Source organism: Zootermopsis nevadensis, unplaced genomic scaffold (genome assembly GCF_977971745.1).
Source record: "Zootermopsis nevadensis isolate Lab colony 2312 unplaced genomic scaffold, Znev_1.0 Znev_ptg000016l, whole genome shotgun sequence".
NCBI lineage: Eukaryota > Metazoa > Arthropoda > Insecta > Blattodea > Termopsidae > Zootermopsis > Zootermopsis nevadensis.
In genome coordinates, this window is record NW_028259148.1 from 5,901,542 (window position 1) to 5,921,601 (window position 20,060).

The following is a 20,060-nucleotide window of genomic DNA, read 5'->3' on the forward strand; positions in this document are numbered from 1 at the left end:
ATATAGTAGAAGGTCGCACGCCTTTAACCCTGTCTGATCTTTAATCTTCGCAACGCCATCACGACACAGTTAATGACAGATCACATTTAGAAACACCGATTCCAACATGCATGCCGATGCACTAATGCATTATCACAACTAAAGTAAATAACATTTTAATTAACTTAACACATTTTCTGAGTAAACTACCACAAAGCAAATATGAAACAGAACCCTTCATCAAATATTGGCTTCGAAAGCTTGCTAAAAAAGTTTCGTTTGCACAGGGCTGTCCACAACATCAGCTTCTCTTCAGAACACGATACAGAGCAATCAATGTACAGAATGATTCAAACGTACACTTCACGATGCCCAGAAAGAAACTTAACCACGCCCTTATCATTGCATCAGACTCTACAAACCGAGAAAAACCTCGAAATAATTCATGTTGTATGATTTGAGGTTTTCACACCGGTGAATATGAAGATTTCTGTCTACTGGGTTGTTGCGCTGTGTAGTCTGGTCGATGTTAACCAACGTTTCTGAGGTCATACTGCCTCCGTCATCAGGGCGATGAGTATGAAGATTTCTGTCTTCTGGGTTGTTGCGCTGTGTAGTCTGGTCGATGTTAACCAACGTTTCGGAGGTCATACTGCCTCCGTCATCAGGGTGATGAAGATTTCCGTCTTCTGGGTTGTTGCGCTGTGTAGTCTGGTCGATGTTAACCAACGTTTCGGAGGTCATACTGCCTCCGTCATCAGGGCGATGAAGATTTCTGTCTTCTGGGTTGTTGCGCTGTGTAGTCTAGCCGAGGTTTACCAACGTTTCGGAGATCATACTGCCTCCGTCATCAGGGCGATGAAGATTTCCGTCTTCTGGGTTGTTGCGCTGTGTAGTCTGGTCGATGTTAACCAACGTTTCGGAGGTCCTACTGCCTCCGTCATCAGGGCGATGAAGATTTCTGTCTTCTGGGTTGTTGCGCTGTGTAGTCTAGCCGATGTTTGCCAACGTTTCGGAGGTCATACTGCCTCCGTCATCAGGGCGATGAAGATTTCCGTCTTCTGGGTTGTTGCGCTGTGTAGTCTGGTCGATGTTTACCAACGTTTCAGAGGTCATACTGCCTCCGTCATCAGGACGATGAGTATGAAGATTTCTGTCTTCTGGGTTGTTGCGCTGTGTAGTCTGGTCGATGTTCACCAACGTTTCGGAGGTCATACTGCTTCCGTCATCAGGGCGATAAACAACCCAGAAGATAGAAATCTTCTAACTCATGTAGGTTTACAAGATACCGCTGGCGTAATGAGCTACAACTGGGTTTAATAACCAGTTATGCATAGTTAGATTTTCTGTCTTTTCTCTACATCCGTTCGGGATGAAACAGGCCACAATCGCTTTTCAGAAATTACACATTTCATTACGTAAGACACATAATTTCATAGACACAAACAAGTGCGTAATTAGATTCGACAGTTTTAAACATGCCAACAACTTTGATAATTTATCACGAAATCTGTCACTGTAACATTTTACACAGAAGTTATTAAATGAAATCACTAGACTCTACCCATAGAGGCCTAGGCATCGTCCTGTGCATAAACTTTATACGCTGCTGAAATTAAGAACTAAATAACGTTAAACTGATACGAAGTTACGTGTTCAGTGAAGGTCAGAGCTATAACATCAGACGTGGCTTTCACGTGTGTAATCCACTTACACGTGGGATATTGTAAAGGCTACACCTCTGTTTGCATTAGGACATGTTGAGTTAATTTCTGAAATAACCCAATATCTGACAAACAGGGTATATAAATATTCTTTAGTACTATTCACTTTAAACGCTGCTGTAACCAATATACTATAATCCGACTGAAAGTACATTACTTTGCAACATTTGTGTCATACACGTTCAATAAACTATTTTCGACATATACAGTAACAAAGGGAAAGATATAAGCATCAAAGCCCGATAGGAATTATACATCACCAAGTATATATTTCAACAGAGTGCGCGACGGGAAACATGACTAATAACCCTATGCGTGTCCTTGTCTGTTTCTGTAACTCAATTACCAAGCAATCAATTATGCAAAACGAACAGAAACAGAATATGAAGCTGTTGGGGGGAAAGCAGACTACAGTATTAATATCTTAACCCCTTAGGTCCTAGGTCCAGCAAATTCTGAAACAGTGAATTTGGAAATGATAAAATCGAAGCGCCGACTTCATAATCACTGCTGTAAAGTAAAGATGGCTGTTTTCTGAGTTCTTTCGCCGTGTAGTCTGGTAGAAGTTTGCCAACGTTTCAGCGATAATTAGGCACCAAACACATATATGAAAGAATATGTAATATCCACATGTAATAATATGTTTACGTTAATTGTCTGCTTCTTTTTAGGAAATAACATCGTTGACTCATTTTTTTAATTTATTAGTCGTTTGCGATGTAAAACCTAATTATAAAATTTAGCTTACGGAAAATAGTGACTCGCTTTATGAATTGTCCCCACAAACGTAACTATTTGTTACAGGAAGTACTGCTGTTTGTATTTAAATTCATAAATTATTCGCACTTGTTTCAGGTAGTTATTTCCCGCAGAGAAATCTAAATTAAAAGAACAATCTCCAAAGTACGTCAGATTAGACAGAAATTAGATTCACGCTTATCTTGTAAACACAGCGCTAAGCTCTTTTATATTCGCTAAGCCTGTGTCACCAGAGACTTAGTTATACATCCGTAATGAGAACAAGTTGCATTAAGAACATCCATAAAACCTCCAAGACCACCTAGATCATGATCTAGGTAACCTTGAGATCTGAACATACCAATACCACATATTATTACACTTACTCTATTACAACGCAGTCGATGACCAACTCGATTTGCTGAAATACATACGAGGGAGTGGCCAAGACAGATGAAAAAAAAAGCTAGTACAGCATTTCATTTGCTGTATTACACTACAGATCAAATGCCATTACGCAGACATAATACCTGTTTCTGTAAATAGCATCAGATATGTTTAATCTAGATTATTTCATCCAACTTATCTTGCTAAAAGGATTAGTTTCTTGCCGTACGTATAAAAGTGCGTCGATTAACATAAAGAGATAGAGCTTGCTCAAATAAGAATCTAGAGGTTCACACACAATCTGGCGCACGACGTAATGTGAACAGAATACATTAGAGTGGATCACGAAAACACGGTCTGCAAGATCAGCTTAAGAAGAAAGAATGGTGCAACTGCTTTAAATCTCGCTTTAGTGAAGACCGGGCGTTGCTTCTGGTATGGCGAATGAAGGCTAAGTTCATGGAGAAACAAAACGAAGACGTAGTTCTTAGGCACCGACCTCGGTGCTACGGAGTATGACACATTAAAGCAGAATCCTTACTGAAAAGCTGATGGAAGTTCAGATAGTCAAAAAAAATCTGAACTCTTGTGGAATTGTAAGTTCAGTGTCGTGGTCGAGATTTGAACTTGGGACCTACGGAAGTGCTGGGTAAAAATATCGGCCCCAATCAGACACCCTGGCAGGCTTATCGTGGTTTCCCTCAGTGCCTTCAGGAAAACTCCATGTCAGTCGTTAAATAAACGGTGACCGCCTCTGTACCGTATTTACAGTTATATGAAACAAGACCATATTCTCACAATATATATAGGGTGCATTTTAATATTATCCTTTAGTCTACCCTTAGGTCTCAGAAGTGACCCCTATAAACCCATAAATACAAAACGCAGACTTACTGATTATTAAAAAAAAGCTTATACATATATGTAGTTACCACTTGGCTTTAAAGATATAGGATTTGAGACTTTCGCGGCGAGTACAATCAATAAAATCTTCTCGGTCAATCAGCCGCGTTAAATGGTTACCGTAGTAAACCGACGTTTCGGGAACCAACTCTGTCTGTGACTGGATACCTCGGAAGTCGCCTGTGTAACACATTGCCGGAGAAGATTTTATTGGCTTTAAAGAGTTTTACTCGCCACGAGCAGGATTGTTCTGACAGACGCCTGTAATGTGTGAATTAAAGATAATTCTGATACAGTTATTCGCCCACTAGACTCAGCTCGCAACTTACACAGCGGATGAGCTCCTCATTCGAACACGGTAATCCATTCCCCCACAACCCTATTCAGCAACCACCGCACGGTGCAAATTAATCGGTTGGAGCTTGTTATGCATGATTAACAGTAGAACACTTGTGTGTACTGGTAATAGAACTAGATATCCCAACTGCATGTCGGCCCAGATGTGCGCTTCCAAATTATCTTCAATAACCACCACATTAGAGATCTTTAAACATTTTATTAGATTACTCCCATAAGCACTGCTACTCTGTTGAATCCGAGTAAATTCTAATTAAACTTGAGTGATCATCAGACAATCGGCATCCGATCGTGGAGCTGAAGTCTCCAACCGCCTCCACAGACAACATCCCTTCTCAGCTGATATTCACTCCCGTGGCTAAGAAAATTCCCGTCTTATAGAACTCCAAGACACATGACCGTTATCACAAAAGCCTGCCACTGAATCGAATCTTCAGGCACCTGAATACATGCAGTTCATACCCTCAAACAGTACTTATAGAAAATCAATTTTAATATTATCCTCCATTCCGGTTTATCGCTCAAAATTCTGTATGCATTTCACATGTCCCACTCATCTCATTATTCTTGATTTGTTCAGTCTGTGGTTACAGGCTGATTTTAACACTTTTCCCCCCACATTTTCAACTTCAATACATAAATGAATTAAGTCATATTTGAGGTTTTCACAGCGGTGAGTATGAAGATTTCTGTCTTCTGGGTTGTTGCGGTGTGTAGTCTGGTCGATGTTTACCAACGTTTCGGAGGTCATACTGCCTCCGTCATCAGGGCGATGAGTATGAAGATTTCTGTCTTCTGGGTTGTTGCGCTGTGTAGTCTGGTCGATGTTTACCAACGTTTCAGAGGTCATACTGCCTCCGTCATCAGGGCGATGAGTATGAAGATTTCTGTCTTCTGGGTTACGCTGTGTAGTCTGGTAGATGTTTACCAACGTTTCAGAGGTCATACTGCCTCCGCCATCAGGGCGATGAGTATGAAGATTTCTGTCTTCTGGGTTGTTGCGTTGTGTAGTCTGGTCGATATTTACCAACGTTTCTGAGGTCATACTGCCTCCGTCATCAGGGCGATGAGTATGAAGATTTCTGTCTTCTGGGTTGTTGCGTTGTGTAGTCTGGTCGATGTTTACCAACGTTTCGGAGGTCATACTGCCTCCGTCATCAGGGCGATGAATTGGTTCTTAAGTACCTGCGAGGAGAGTACTGTATGCCACTTATTTAATGTTTCAATAAAGATCAAACCCCATGATTTCCGGGTAGCGGGTATCACGTATGTTCGACTTTCACAAATATCGTCCACAACGCACGTAAAACTACAAAACGTAATTTATTTCGCACCATCTGATACGGATAAAAATAGACTGTAGGTTCAATTATGTCCTATAATCAATCCCTGTAGTACTTCAACAATGTTCCTCGTTAATTAATGAGCCTGACAGTTGCAACACAATGCAGGGCATTCTTCTTTCATTTGAATGCTGTTCACAATACTCGCTTGCTCTGAATTACGTAAAAGCAAATATTTTATAACAACGACCAATTCAGTAGCCTTTTAATTAAATGTTGGTAGCAGCCGATGGATACTTGATTCAAAATGATGTTATCAGAAAACGTGAGACAGGAATTTCTCTAAAACATTTTCAATCAAGCAGAGATGCCAGACAAGTTAATAAATTATGAGTGAAGAAGACAATTGGCTGAAAGGGGGCCCTTTTTCAGGTGTTACAGCGGCTGGATCGTGAAGATTACAGCTCTTCCTCAAAGGTGTGACGAGATTAAGGAAGCGTGGAGCTATATACCTCCGCTTCTCCATACGCCTCATCTGAGAAATGTTTCCTCAGAATTTCAACTAGAAAGGGCACGCTTAGAACCTGGAAATAGCAATATAGCAAAGAGGTCCATTTTGCAAGTTGACTTTGACGCAATGACCTTCGGAGTCAACCAGCTGGGTAATAACGATATGACGGGGATTCCCCGGATGGGATTCACCACTGCAGAAGTGACCCTCGATCATGTGAAGCGTATGTTTCCGTTAGATCTTAAACAAAAATTCGAATCTGTCGACAGAATTTTAGTGAAGTCTTTAATATATTTACTGAAAACCTGTTACATGCGGACGGACGGATAGACAGACAGGCACGGCGAAAACAACAGCAGGATTTTTACAACATTTAGTTGGAAACGCGAGTAGCAATAGAATATTTTTATATAATCGGATGTTACGAATGAATTTATGTGGTAAGCAGATCGTTGCCTTAGGCTATAGGCCAATATAAGGTCGACCTAACCTATCCTACAGTAATATGACAGTAGGAAAGAACGCTGAAAGCAAAAAATTAAATAAAGATTCCACTTTTTTCAGCTCAAAAACGGTCTTCAATCAAATTTACAGAATTTACAGATTATCGAACACAATGAAGTTTAACGGCTTCGTGCCTATTTAAAGCAACGCAGAAAAGATATTAGGCAGACAAACAAGATGAATCCTGAGAGAAGCAAGTGGCATGCTACTTGAAATTCCGGGAGCATTTCTGGCGGAGTTGTGTCTAATGGGCACCACGGATGCCAAATTACTTCCGATGAGGTGCAGTGTGGCCAAATGGTGAGCGCGGGGTGGGGGGGGAGGGGGAGAGGCTAAACCGGGACCAATTTCACTCGGCACCAACCAACTTCAACTGCAAACGTTTGGGCGAATTCTCAACCAACTTTCACCGATGATAAAATCACATTATTCATTGAGATAAGGCTAGCAAGATGAGAGATAAAATGGGGTCTGAAGATCTCATCTCTCTGTTAGTAACAGCATTATAAGCATCGTCCACACAGTTCCACGTGTCGATTTTTATTTACAAAACAAAACGTTCAGACCGATTATAGATATTTACGTTTCATTAAAGGAGATATTAAACAAGATTATTAACAACTGACGTAATCAAGTGCATATTGTTTGTAGCAGAAACTGAAAAAAAGAACAGAATTAAATTCAGTCTAGTTTCCGTTTCAGATAATGACCTGTCTTAAGGCAATTTTAATACCACAAATTCTACTTCAAAAATAAAAACCACTAGTACATCTAAACACACAAAAAATAAAATGAAACCTCTCATGACGAGTTTATATAAAATCTCTAGCAACTGAAGCTACATAGCCTCACGAACGTACAAGTTTCATTGCTCCAAAACGTGGGCCCCTGAAATTAATAAACACCCTACGATAATACGCGTTCTTAAGACGAGACATTTCCATTTGTCTGTGGGGAAAGACGCGCGCGAAGAATCTTCAGACTTTCCCTTCTCAGTTCGATTTTACACAGACGAGATAAAAATGGAAGATAAATGGCGGGGGTGAAAATTCGGCGAAGTGGATAGAAGAAGAGCAGCTGTCAGCCGATTTGATTTCGCGGACGGTGTCTTCAGGAACACGTCTTATTCATATGGAGAGGTAAAAAAAAAAAACTGTCTTGCAAAATGGTGTATGTGATACGCTAGTCATTTCCATATTCTCGAATTGGAGGGGGAAAGAAAGACGACTCTTTCTAAGCCTGAATCTGACTCAAAAACGGGAGAGGAGACTTCGTATCTCCCACGTACGGAAGCGTAACGATATCCTATTTGAATGCAGACTTTGGATAAAACTAAAAAATATATCAAAGAAATCAAGATGATTTTCAGATCACGAAGTCTGAAGTAGATGGTCCGATCAAGGCACAATGGGCGAAACTGAAATTATTCCTACAGCGTGTTTAAGAATTAAATTATTCTTTAGTATTGCTAATTTAATGGCCCACAGACAATTATTTTTTATTTATTTATCCCCGGTGCTGATGATATACAGCGTCGTATAATACATTTAAATAATATCAGATTTTCAAGAAAACCTCAGTCGGGATTGGCCAGTCTCCAGGCCGAGATTTGAACCAGAGATACCACTAAAACGATGCTGAGTGCAAACCTCGGCCGGGTCATTCGATCACGTATCATTCCACCTCACCGTCTCCACTCAGAGGTTACTAATGAGTAAATAATACAAATGTTGGAATGATCCACGAAATGAACGTGAAATTCCTTTCAGCATAACTTGTCCTTACAGTTTTATAGAATTCGATTCTCAAGAATACAAGAAAACCGCGCGCGACCTTATTGCTACTTATAACATAATATTAATTAATAAAACTTAATTCATATATAGCAGAAGAACCTTAATAAGTTGAATGAAATTCAAGTGGTAAAGAAATCCCACTCTTTTAAGACACCAAAAGATTTATCAAAGAACCCGTCCTTGAGTCGTTTGAACCCACACAACAATCTCTTAACCCATTTCTTTAACAAACTTTAACATCCTCCTACCATCTGCGTCTAAGTCTTCCAAATGGTCTCTTTCCCTTAGATTTTCGAACTAAAATTTACTTACACATATCACACTGCCCACGATTTCAAACATGTTCAACTCTTAAACTCAGAGCAAAACGTCCTGAGCATTTTAAATGCGACACTTAATAAACAAACGTATGTAAAATTACAAATACAGAAAAAATTCTTAAGACTCTCCGTCCACCACTGCACTTCCTACCACTTGCTAAGCTGGCATGACAAAGCGTTGTAGTCCGGGGGGGGGGGGGGGCTCCCTCTTCTCTACCTCATTTAATGCCTCGTTGACAGCAGTAAATCAAGGGGAATTTGGAAATGGTCCAAAAGTGTAAATCGTGAAGGGCCCAACGGGTGACTGCAGGCAATTTAGCACGTACTTTTTAAAAATAATTTCCGTTTGATCTCCTTCGTAAAGTCAGCATTGTGTAGTTAAACCTATTAAGATTCAATGCCGGGATTACAGTCTGCTCGAATTTAATGGTAGCAAACTTTGCAGGATAACTTTTAAAGAAAATCCCTTTGAATTAAGAATGCGATGAACACAAACTTTTACAACTAACAGATTTCTGCGATTTCATTCACAACAGATTAAAAGACAGTATTAACTGAGAAACCAACATCCTCGCAGCGGAACCAAAGGTTCAACACTAACATCAAAGCTCGCCACTGGCCACCGCCTTCGCCTGTCTATTTCCCTCCCTCTTCGTCTTCCAACTTTCCGCTTCACAAACTTCTCTTTTTCGCTTCCTTCCCGACAGAGAAATTCAACGAAATCCTATGCCTCATACCAGAACATTTTCTACGTGACCAAATTTTATTAATAGGTTATTTGCCGACGTCATCCTTACAGAAGACACACAACGCAGAAAATAATAATTTTCCTGCATTTGAAGTCACTAACATAAGTCATTTAATAAGAAACAAATTATCACTCATGTGGTAAAGAAATTCCTTACGTTTTGTAGAACCCGTAGATTCATTACTGCATTCACAATACCGCCACCACCAATCAACCCTACCGTGAATACAACTAACACCTCACTTAAGATCCGCCTTAATATTATCCTTTCCTCTACGCCGAGACATGCTAGATTTTATAGCCACAATTTTGTGCAAATTCATTGTTCCTATTCGTTCATTATGTCCTACTCATGCCACTCACAATAATTTTAACTACCCTAGTAAAAATATTCTTGGAGATGAGTACAAAGTTTCAATCTCTTCATTACGTATTTTTCTCAAACTTCTTGTCCCTCGGGTACAAGTGTATTTTTCACCACTTTATTCTCAAGTAACCTTAATAATTCTCTTTTCCCAGGATGAGATCAAGTTTCTCATCCATAGGCCTGCATATTTAAAGCTATTCAGTCAATATTTGACTTAAGTCAAAGAGCATAAAATGATAAGGATGCTAATGTAAGGTTCGAACATCAGGTCTTCAAGAAAATGCTAAGTTTCGGCGATAGATACGATTCTGTGCGTCATCAGAACCCCCAAGCTAATGACAGGCGACAGGCGACGTTTTAAAGATTGAACAAACAACAACGAACAGTGTCTCAAAGGAGATGGAATCTGCCCATGCCGAAAGCATCTAAATGTTAAAAGCCTTCTCTGAATAATTCCGCAGACTTCATTTTTCGAACTTTTTAAACAAGATCAGACTCATTCTATTTGAATAGGATTAGATTAGAACCAAACTCTACGTGATATGACTACGTGATTCGTGTCTTAAATAAGCCATTTTCATCAAATAATACTGTCTATGTTTACATAGCGTGATCTTTGCAATGCAAACAGCATTAACTGATCGATACAATTCCGCTCATTCTACACACCTCCGCCTGGAAAACAAGTTTTCTCGTCGTAAACTTCTCAATTCAAACATCGTCTTTCACCCAGACAGAGAGGGATTACTTGTTGGGATATGAATTATTGATTTTCCATAATTAACTGAGGCCTTTGTCAACATGACACAGCACGTTCTCTGGTTGCGGATGAAAACGCTTCCAGACGAGGACAGCTGCAAATGTATTGAATAAGCAGTGACGGACAGCCGATAAGAGATAGCTCTCCAGCTTCGAGGTCGTGCGGATAACAACGCGTCGTCGGAAGAAAGCAAGTTATGTAAAATATGGAACTTGGCCAGTGGCCGCTCTATTGAACAAGGGGAATGAATATTCGATGAGAAAGTTTTAAACCACCCACACGACTAGAATATTCTAAATGGTTCTGCCTATTTATGGGACACGTTGAAGTGACTGGAAGAGCTGAAAGAGGGGTCAGGGTGAACCAGGCATTCATCTGCAGAAAGTCTAAACCGCCCATAACTTTACATGTGAAACGAAACACCGCTAATTGGATCGTTTGGTCCTACGTCGTCAAAACCTTGCGCTGTAGCACGCAAAAGAGGAAGAAGACCTGCTCGGATTTACAGCACAAAACTTGTTTGGAACAGAACCTCAAGAGATCACAACCAACAACTTACCTTTTCGCTCTAAAACAAATACTTCTAGATAAAACACAAATAAAACATAAAATGTTGAAGATGACTGACAGAGCTAAATATACACACACGTACGTATAAAACGTTATATCTTTAATGACTATTTTAGCAACGAAACAAATGTGGATATCAAAAACATCCACAGGGCAACTTACATCAAAAGACTGGGACAGCATGTCGGAATGAGGTGTGGACATACACCGCTACCATATGCTGTACATTTAAATAACCACTAGCGTTTAGCTTAATGCAGGTGCCTAAAAATTATGTAGTGTAAATTTTAAACTGCCTTAAGTCATTACGGTTAAACTTAATAATTTTCACCTTACGAACTGATTCCATCGAACGATTTACGTCCCTAAATCGATGGATGGTTGTACTACGTCCAATGGCGTTAGTCTTTCTCCCACCTCGCAAGTTTGCAAGCCAGCTTTCGTTATGATTGAGCACGCAACACCAAGATGGTTAGAAAACCATCAACACGATATTTATAAAAAGTTTACATATCAGAACAATAAACATCGTATTTAATATTGTTTTTACAGATAAAAGGCGAAGAAAGGTTTTGCGTGCTAATAGATGTTAGCAGAAGACACTACATTGTTCTGGGACACTGAAAATCCAAGATCCGAATTCGAATATCGCGTCGTAAAAGAGGTAAATGAAAACAGAAAACAAATACGCGAGAGATGAATTTAATAAAGCGAATTTGAGGCAAACCATCTCCAAATATTAAATAACGTAGCGAGACTTCGAGCTAATTCAAGAATTCTAGGAACTCATTCTGAAATCTATTTGGACAGAGACGTAATGTCTGTGGCATGAGAACTAAATTACTACTCTTTTCCTTACCTGTATCAGTTTCTTTCAATTTAGTCTAAATATTAAATATGAACAGACGAGATTCGATGAGACTGATGCACTGAGCAAGCAAAATCCCTCTTTACACACTCCGCCTTATTGCGTGCCTGGATACCAGAAGAGTGCCTCGTCTTACAGCTTTGTTTTTAATAACTCTAAGGAGTAGAGTAGTTGGGAAGCTGAAAAGCTAACAGTCCCTCGTCTGATCAAGAAATTTCCCAAACCCTTACAGAGAAGGAAGGTTCATTACTGTGTCTTCAACAGCACGTCATAATACCCTATCCTGAGTCACTTGAATCTAATGCACGCCTTTAGGTGGACAAAATGGAGAGTTACTGATTATCAAAACAGTGGTCATTAATGGATTAGATTGAAATATTTTAATATTTTCCGTCAAATCACAATTTTTAATAAGATAATAAAATATAAAATATTTAAAATATATTTTATTATCTTATTAAAAATTGTGATTTGACGGAAAATATTAAAATATTAACCTAATTCACAATATGACGCAAATATACTACCTTACGATTAGATTGAAGTTAAATAAACAACAGTGTTACGAACTATACAATTTTTCCTTCACAACCATTAATGTATTTAACCAATACGAAATTTAATATAGTTCTGTTGCGAAACGGGCAGGAACGGACCCCCCCCCCCCCCCAAATTCACTCTATGCACTTAGTTAAAAGGACGCAAAAAAACTGAACCCGGTCACTTTACGTGAGGGAACATTTTTTCTAAGCAATATAGACTGAGGACAGAGATAAAACGCATCTTAACTCAGAACTGTCTTCCTTCTTGTGACGACTGGGTGTGGAGGGGGGGGGGGGGGGGGCGGCAAGAGATCAATGGCGCTACACTAAGAATAAGAATACTGTCCGGATAAAAAAGAGAACGAGAGAAAATCTTGGACACTTCTTATCCACTCTAAACTTTGGTGAGGCAGAAAAGTTAAAGCCTCAATCAGAAAGGTGAAGAGATAGAAAAATGGATGAATACCATGTGGACGCCGTCTGGATTTATCAGAAACCCGACCGAACTTGAGTCTCTCCATCTACAGAAGGACAAACCAACAAATCATCAACAGGATAAAAATGACCGACAAAATGTCTTGTAGAGTAAAATCTCCCCAGTTGAAGTAACAATATTTATATCTAAAAGTCCAGTAACTATAAGCGAATGTTAACAACTAACTCCACACATCAGTGTGTTTCTTCATACGCTGACAGTTGCTCAGCTATCCAAGACGTTCCCTGTCCTTGATGGAATACAGTGATACTTCGGCGTTTTCACAAGAGCACCTCGCTGAACAATCGTAAGCCAAATCAATCCAGTCCATATCCCCGTATCAAAATGCTCTCTTGAAAATTTAGATTCGATTAACTGATGTGATTTTGTGTAAAAACAATCACATGAACCACACATGATCCCCGGTTGCGACAAATTTAATCTCCGCGCTACGGAATCAGTGCTGTGGGCAGATTAATTTTAAATCCATGTGTTCAGTACCCAGATTTTGATTAATTAGTGCAAACCGTGTAATATCGCTTACTGGTCAATATAAAGACTTTAATATGATTCATTTACGAATACTGCCATAGCAATGTTAACGAAGAAGCTGCCACGTTTACTTGTGAGTTCGCTAATCGTTGCTCTTTTATTGGCTTTGTTCAATTCGTGTCTCCTTCACCACGGCCTCTCCTTACTATAGAAAGACACAGCCCTGACAATGGAGACATAAGCACCTACGAAACGTCGGTAAACTACCAGACTAGTAACTAACTAGATGGCTTACCTAACCCGAAGGTTCATCACCGAACTAACCAAAGCCCTCCACCGGGTCCTGCCCCGGGCCAACAAAATCCAGTCTCCTTCAACTCCTATCTCCCATAGATCCCGCCTGAGATTATCCTCCCATCTACGTCTAGGTCTCCACAGCAGTCTCTTCCCTTCAGGTTTCCCAACCAATACCCGGTGCACACTTCTTGTCCCATCCATGCGCGCTACATGCTCCGCCCATCTCATTCTTCTCGACTTAATCACCCTCACAATACTGGGGGAGGAGTACAAATTTTTAATCTCATCATTACGCAGATTTCTCCAAGCCCCATCGTCTTCTCTCCTAGGCCTAAATATCCTCCTCAACACCCTGTTCTCAAACACCTGCAATCTGTGTTCCTCCCTCAGTGTGAGAGACCATGTTTCGCACCCATACAAAACAACAGGCAAGATTATTGTTTTGTATATTTTAATCTTCAGGTTCTTAGAAATCAGACGGGAAGACAAAATATTTTGAACTGAGAAGTAGCAAGCATTTCCGGAATTTAGTCTCCTCCTAACTTCCTCATGAGTATCATTTTGGTTTGTTACTGTTACCAAATATTTGAACTTCGTAGCACTTTCAAAATAACCCAGAAGGCTGTCATCTTAAAACATGCCGCCGTGAGAATACCAAATCTCACATCCAAAAACTGATCTCAACCCATTAGAGTTATATACCGCATATTTACGACACAGCACTGTGAAGGGTTCAGTATTCTTCATACGAAAGATTCTTTTGTTTTATAGAGTGCATCTCTGTATATTCAATTAGTTCACATCCGGTAATTAGACTAAATTGCACTACTTTTATAACACCTTCCGGTGATCAATGTGAGACCAGAGGATTAAGCAGACACTAAGCAGACCGGGGGGCAGCGGACAAATCCCGCCTCAAGCCGAGGCTCGGCAAGAAATAATCCCAGAGCAACATTTTTTGTCCCTAGTTAGGGATTTCGTCCGAGTCCTCGACCACTCGAAATATCGATCTTAACCCAGCAAACTGTGGGACTTTGAAGTAAATTGCGAAGGAGAAGGGGGGGGAAGCAGATAAAGCGATCCCACTTCGTCTAATTTAACGAAGAGAGCCCCACTCGAATTATATCAGGTAATGTCACTGTCAACCGGCTGAAACAACGATCGGACGTAAGAAAAACTTGGTTACTCTGAGATAAAGGAAATGTCGAAACACACTTTTACAACCCTGAATAATAATAATATATGAAACGCACCTCAAACTTTTTTTGTAATATTGAGAAGATTTATTTCAGTGCACCTCCTGCCTAAACCACAGAAGGTGATACAACAGACGCTCGAGGAAAAAAAACCCACGAGTTTCACGCAGGAATCCCTGCCCGTCGCCAAGAAAATAACATTTCCTGCTGATTTATCGACTTCAGCGCCAGCGTTCGTTTGACAATAATTCGTAATTTTATGGCAAAAACTTCTTTGTCTTTTCATCTAAATCATCCGCAAAGCCTCTTACCTTAAAATGTATTCTATAACCATCACCACCTTTACCACATGGAAAAATATAGAAATTTGTCATGTTGTCCCTCCGCATCTTAGGCAGGGCAGATTCTGTTAGGCCACATTATTTCAATTTCCGCTTATCTTTTTAAACAGAGTCCCTTAGGAATTGGATAATATTAAAATTAATCTTAAAGAAATAAAATACGAGAATGTAGCAGATTCTACTGAACACGAACATTAAAGCTTGTTTCCATAAAATACAGTAAATTTCTTGACCAGCTGAGTGACTATCAGTTTCTACAGAAACACTCCGTTCCATAACATTAGAATAACATTTATTAGAGAATACATTGATGGTGGTTACAGCCGAGAAAATACATTCAGGCAAGTCCTTTATTATGAATTGGAAGTTGCGCGTATCCTGATAAAAGGATCATCTGCATGTAGAATTTATTTCGCAAGGTTCTTAATAAATGCATTAAAGTTACAGAAAACACATTATTATAGCCTACAGACATAGAAATCGTCTGACTCAAAACGTGTAATGTGTATTCCTTTAACAAAATAAATATTTTTATAAAGAAGAACACACTACATACGTAGTTCCGGGCTCCCAGAAATGAAGTACTTCACCGTAAACATTAAAATTCCCTCTTTAAGTGAAACACAAACTAATGAGCTGATACAGACAGATCAGGGTCACCACTTCGAAATAACATCAAATGCAATGTGCTCTGCTCTGATGCGTTCAGTCCATGCCACTCAGTTTGTCTTAGCACTTAATACCACCACAAGCAACATCCGATGCGACGCGTTAAATTTACCTAAGACATTAAATATCCCTTTTCGGACGCGAGTTGAAACTGATAACACTAAAAGTTAGGACCTGCAAAACGTTTCCGAAAATGAACGTCTTTCCCTGCATAAAGTAAATCTCACTTCTAGTTCACCGACTGTAGGAGACGTAATCTTCAATCATGAAACAGGTATAAACCAGCCACGACCCAAAGCATTAATTCAACTGGCTGTTGCAAATGCCACAACGGCAGAGTTACAGTTTTCAGTTCAAATCTCGGTCGGTTTACCGGGTATACTAGTCCGACAATGTTTCCGTGGTTTACCTCAGTCACTGTAGTATACTCAGACAACGACCGCCTCCTTTCACGTCCTGACCTATTTGACGTTAATGGTCATCATATAGCCACTTTTGACTCCATCATCCAGTTAAAACTGTCTTTAAATACACTAATTTAATCAGCCAAGAATGTGTAGAGGGGCTAGGAAGCAAAGTCACAAAGTTATAAAATTCGACAGAAAAAAATCCACTTTCTTATCCTATATTCTGTAATTTTCAGGGTAAGTCCCTCCTGAAAAGGATCTAGGATCTAATTCCTTCAAGCTAAACCGATTCAACATTTAAGATCACTTCAATAAACTCGAAGAATTTCTAATGCGATTAGTTATTAAAGACAACGCTGGACGGAATTACAATGTTGACAAAAATGATGCAGGTAATTTTCTTCTTTTCGTAACAAAGGTTTGTTACTTCATTTTTAAGTTGGAAGTACAAATATTCTTTCTGTCGCTTTCTGGTTAGAAACTTATAAGAAAACTTCATGGCCAAAAGCCAAATCTTTCAGAAAGTAATTTTTCCGGTGCCCAACCTAAAGGACAAAGCCCATAATATTTTTAATGCATTAAATAACTCCTATAATGGAAGCGTATATTACATATATTTTAAAACATTTTTAATATGATAAAGAAAAATGGAGGTCTGCACGACAATATTCCCTTCAAGTACCTTTAACCCCTTTGCACCTTGAAACACTTCTTTACCCCGTTATGAACTTACTAACACTTTTATTTTTAACCGGAATATCACATTCATATGGAAGTGTCAAAAACGTCGCCTTCGTCTGTTTCCTCACTACAGTTTCCAGACGGGTCTATTTCCTGATTTCACTGAATTTTTCTCTTTGCATCACAAGAGTTCACATCCTCAGTCTTCAACGGATACACCCAGACGATTTGCAACACGTGTGAAAGGGACTGAAAAGAATGTTCTCTACTCAGACAGCTAACAGCAAGAACCCTTGAGGGCATGCAGCAGGTATGACACAGATGTCTCAAGTCTGGAAGCAATAGTAGAACACTTTCCACCGCATCAAAGTGTGTTTAGAATTCGTCCTGGCATACCAGCGTTCATGGATTCCCAGAATCAATTACTTTACGGTAGAGAGCTGTTCACGTACTTTCTGATTCACGCATCTTCTGTTTTCGTGATTTCATGCCTCACATTTCTAGAAACATCGACGATTCCATTTCGCGGAAACCGCTGAATAACAAGGCGAAGTTCAACCCTCCAGGACATTGGAATTACAGATGCTGAACATGAATGAGAAAACAGCCTTCTTAATAGCTGTTTCCTCCGTCTGCTCAACAAGCTTCCAAACGACTTCATTAGAAACCATTACGTGATTATCGAAGGTGCTTTCCCTGCATAACAATATCGCAGAAAATAATACTGGCCCACGTTTTAACCCTCTGAAAACCACTGATCATCTAAACCAGCGTTTCTCAACCTATAGTACGCGAGCCAATGTTGAGTGGTACGCCAACTAAATATGAACATCAACCAAGGATGAAATTAACTGAAATGGAACCTGACATACGAAAGTTGTGTTTCGCACAGAAGCCTAAATTGATCTGTCACGTATCCAAAAATAGGCTTTCTGTGCAATATGTTTGCACACTTTAATTTCCATTATTACTTGCTTGAATAGTTATTAAACTATTCACTACCTGAGTCTTTGTTTGCACATACCTTTCGGTATATTTTATGTAGCTTTTGTTTCAGTAAATGCAGTTAAGGAGAGAAACTGTTTCTCATTGAAGTACACGCACATGTGGTAACCGCGAAACGTTAGTTACGCGACTGGGGGCAGGCATCAAGTTTACCATGAACGCATTTGGTTATTGGTACATTTAATGTGTTAAATTAGAATTAGTGGTACGCCAGCGAAAAGGGTTAAGACCCACTGATCGAAAAAATATTTAAAATTGTAGTTCCTGCTCCAACCATAACGTGTCTTCATTACTAAATCAGTTGGTGAAAGTTGTTCAAAAATACGATCGCTATTTATTTTGAGAATAAAAACACATATTTTTGTTTCAATGAAATATTTGCTCCCGTCACGTACAAGGGCATTTATTTTCAGATCAGCCTTGTACTTGCAACTGGGCTTCAAAGGATTCGTCGTATGTCACCTGCTCCAAAAAAATTTGTCAGCGTCCGTCACGTTTGTTTGTACAACCACACCGTTCTGCGATGCGGAAAAAAAATGAAATTAAGTTCTGACTGTGGCGACTCTTGTAGGAAGAAATGCGAACAAGGTTAAGTGTTGCGGAACCTGCGTTTAGCGGACAAATTTAAAATCAGTTTGTGTTGGTGCGTTTGACTGTTACGATGTTTCTACATAAGATTTATTTAATAAATTCTGTACTCTCATTGTGATTTATAAATATAATGCTAAAGTAAACTGCAGTACTATTCAACATAAAAAGGTTCATTCCCGTCTACTTTGATGGTTTATATTACGCTAATTACAGTAAAATTTAATCAGCAGTGTAAATCTAGGCAAGATTATTGTCTGCTTCAGCAATATTCACCCAAAAACGTTCTCTGACGTAGTCCCACAAAATCTGTTAACACAGCTCCAGTTTCTTATTTTATTGGGGGGGAGGTACATTTCTCATTTTTCGGACACCATTTTACTTCTGAAAACCCGGCGATTAATAGGGAAGTGATTCATAATTTCTGTGCCTACATATTTCAACTCCCCAAAAATGATAATAATACATAATTATACACAATGAAACAAACTTACATCGACCGAATTATGTGAAAATCGTAGCAGAATAAAAGAAACAGTTGCCAAACCGTTCATAAAGACTGAACTGAAAATAAATGAGATTCGATATCTGACGTTGAAAGTGGTCAGTTACATTTGAAAATTATCTGGCGGTATATAAAATTTTACCCCAAATACGTACACTACAGACTACGGTAACGATGTATAGCGTTAGGGCACTTCACGTCCATAATGAAATTCCTGTATCATTCGTATACGGCGAAGTTTTCGAAGGCAAATTGCTACGTATCGAGAAGGGAGGAAACGATTCAACAAGTCCGCATTGCAGCTCAGTCGACTAGCAGCTCGGACCGTAATGAGCATGCTGATTGGGACCGCAGACTGCTGCAACACGTAGGAGTCAAGAGGGGGAACATGGCTGCAGCTTAAAATTGACGGCCTCAGAAAAGGAAACTAAGTATAAACTAACAAACACCGAGGAAATACAAAGAAAATAAGACTTCAAGAAATTAGCTACACAAAAATATATAGAAATGAAACATGAAATAAGATGAATAACTTATTTGTACAGAATATTCATAATTCTTAATTAAACCAACAAAACCAACAAAAATTACACATGAAACTGAGGGTAGCGTATTATATAACATATAACTATAAATAAATAATTAGTAGCATATAAGCACTAGGCTGGTCTGTATAAAATTCACTTGTATGTCACCTGAATAAGACAGCAACAAGCCGAAACATGTTCACCCACAAAATATAAAATATGATAACACCGAGGCCAAATAATGAATATTCCATAAATACATGTTTGAACAAGTGGAATAGAAATCAGTTCAATATTCTGTTAGCTGCTAAGAACATGGAGAAATAAAGTTTCACTGTGGGAACAGAACGGGCGGAATGTATTCAAACACTACAAAGCCTTCCCTTCAGCCTTAAAACTTAATTCATCGATTCCCACTGCCAGACATTTATGAGACTCCTACTCAAATTCCCCTCCGACATTCACCATGAAGACGGAAACTTAAATGGCCATCGAAACATTCAACTCTCGACTCCGTTTA

General features: G+C 39.3%; 1 protein-coding gene across 8 annotated transcripts in view; it reads right to left on the reverse strand.

The window, feature by feature from the left end:
* Window positions 1-20,060, reverse strand: part of CadN (neural cadherin) — a 620,389-nt gene that overhangs the window by 158,451 nt on the left and 441,878 nt on the right. The window lies entirely within an intron of this gene.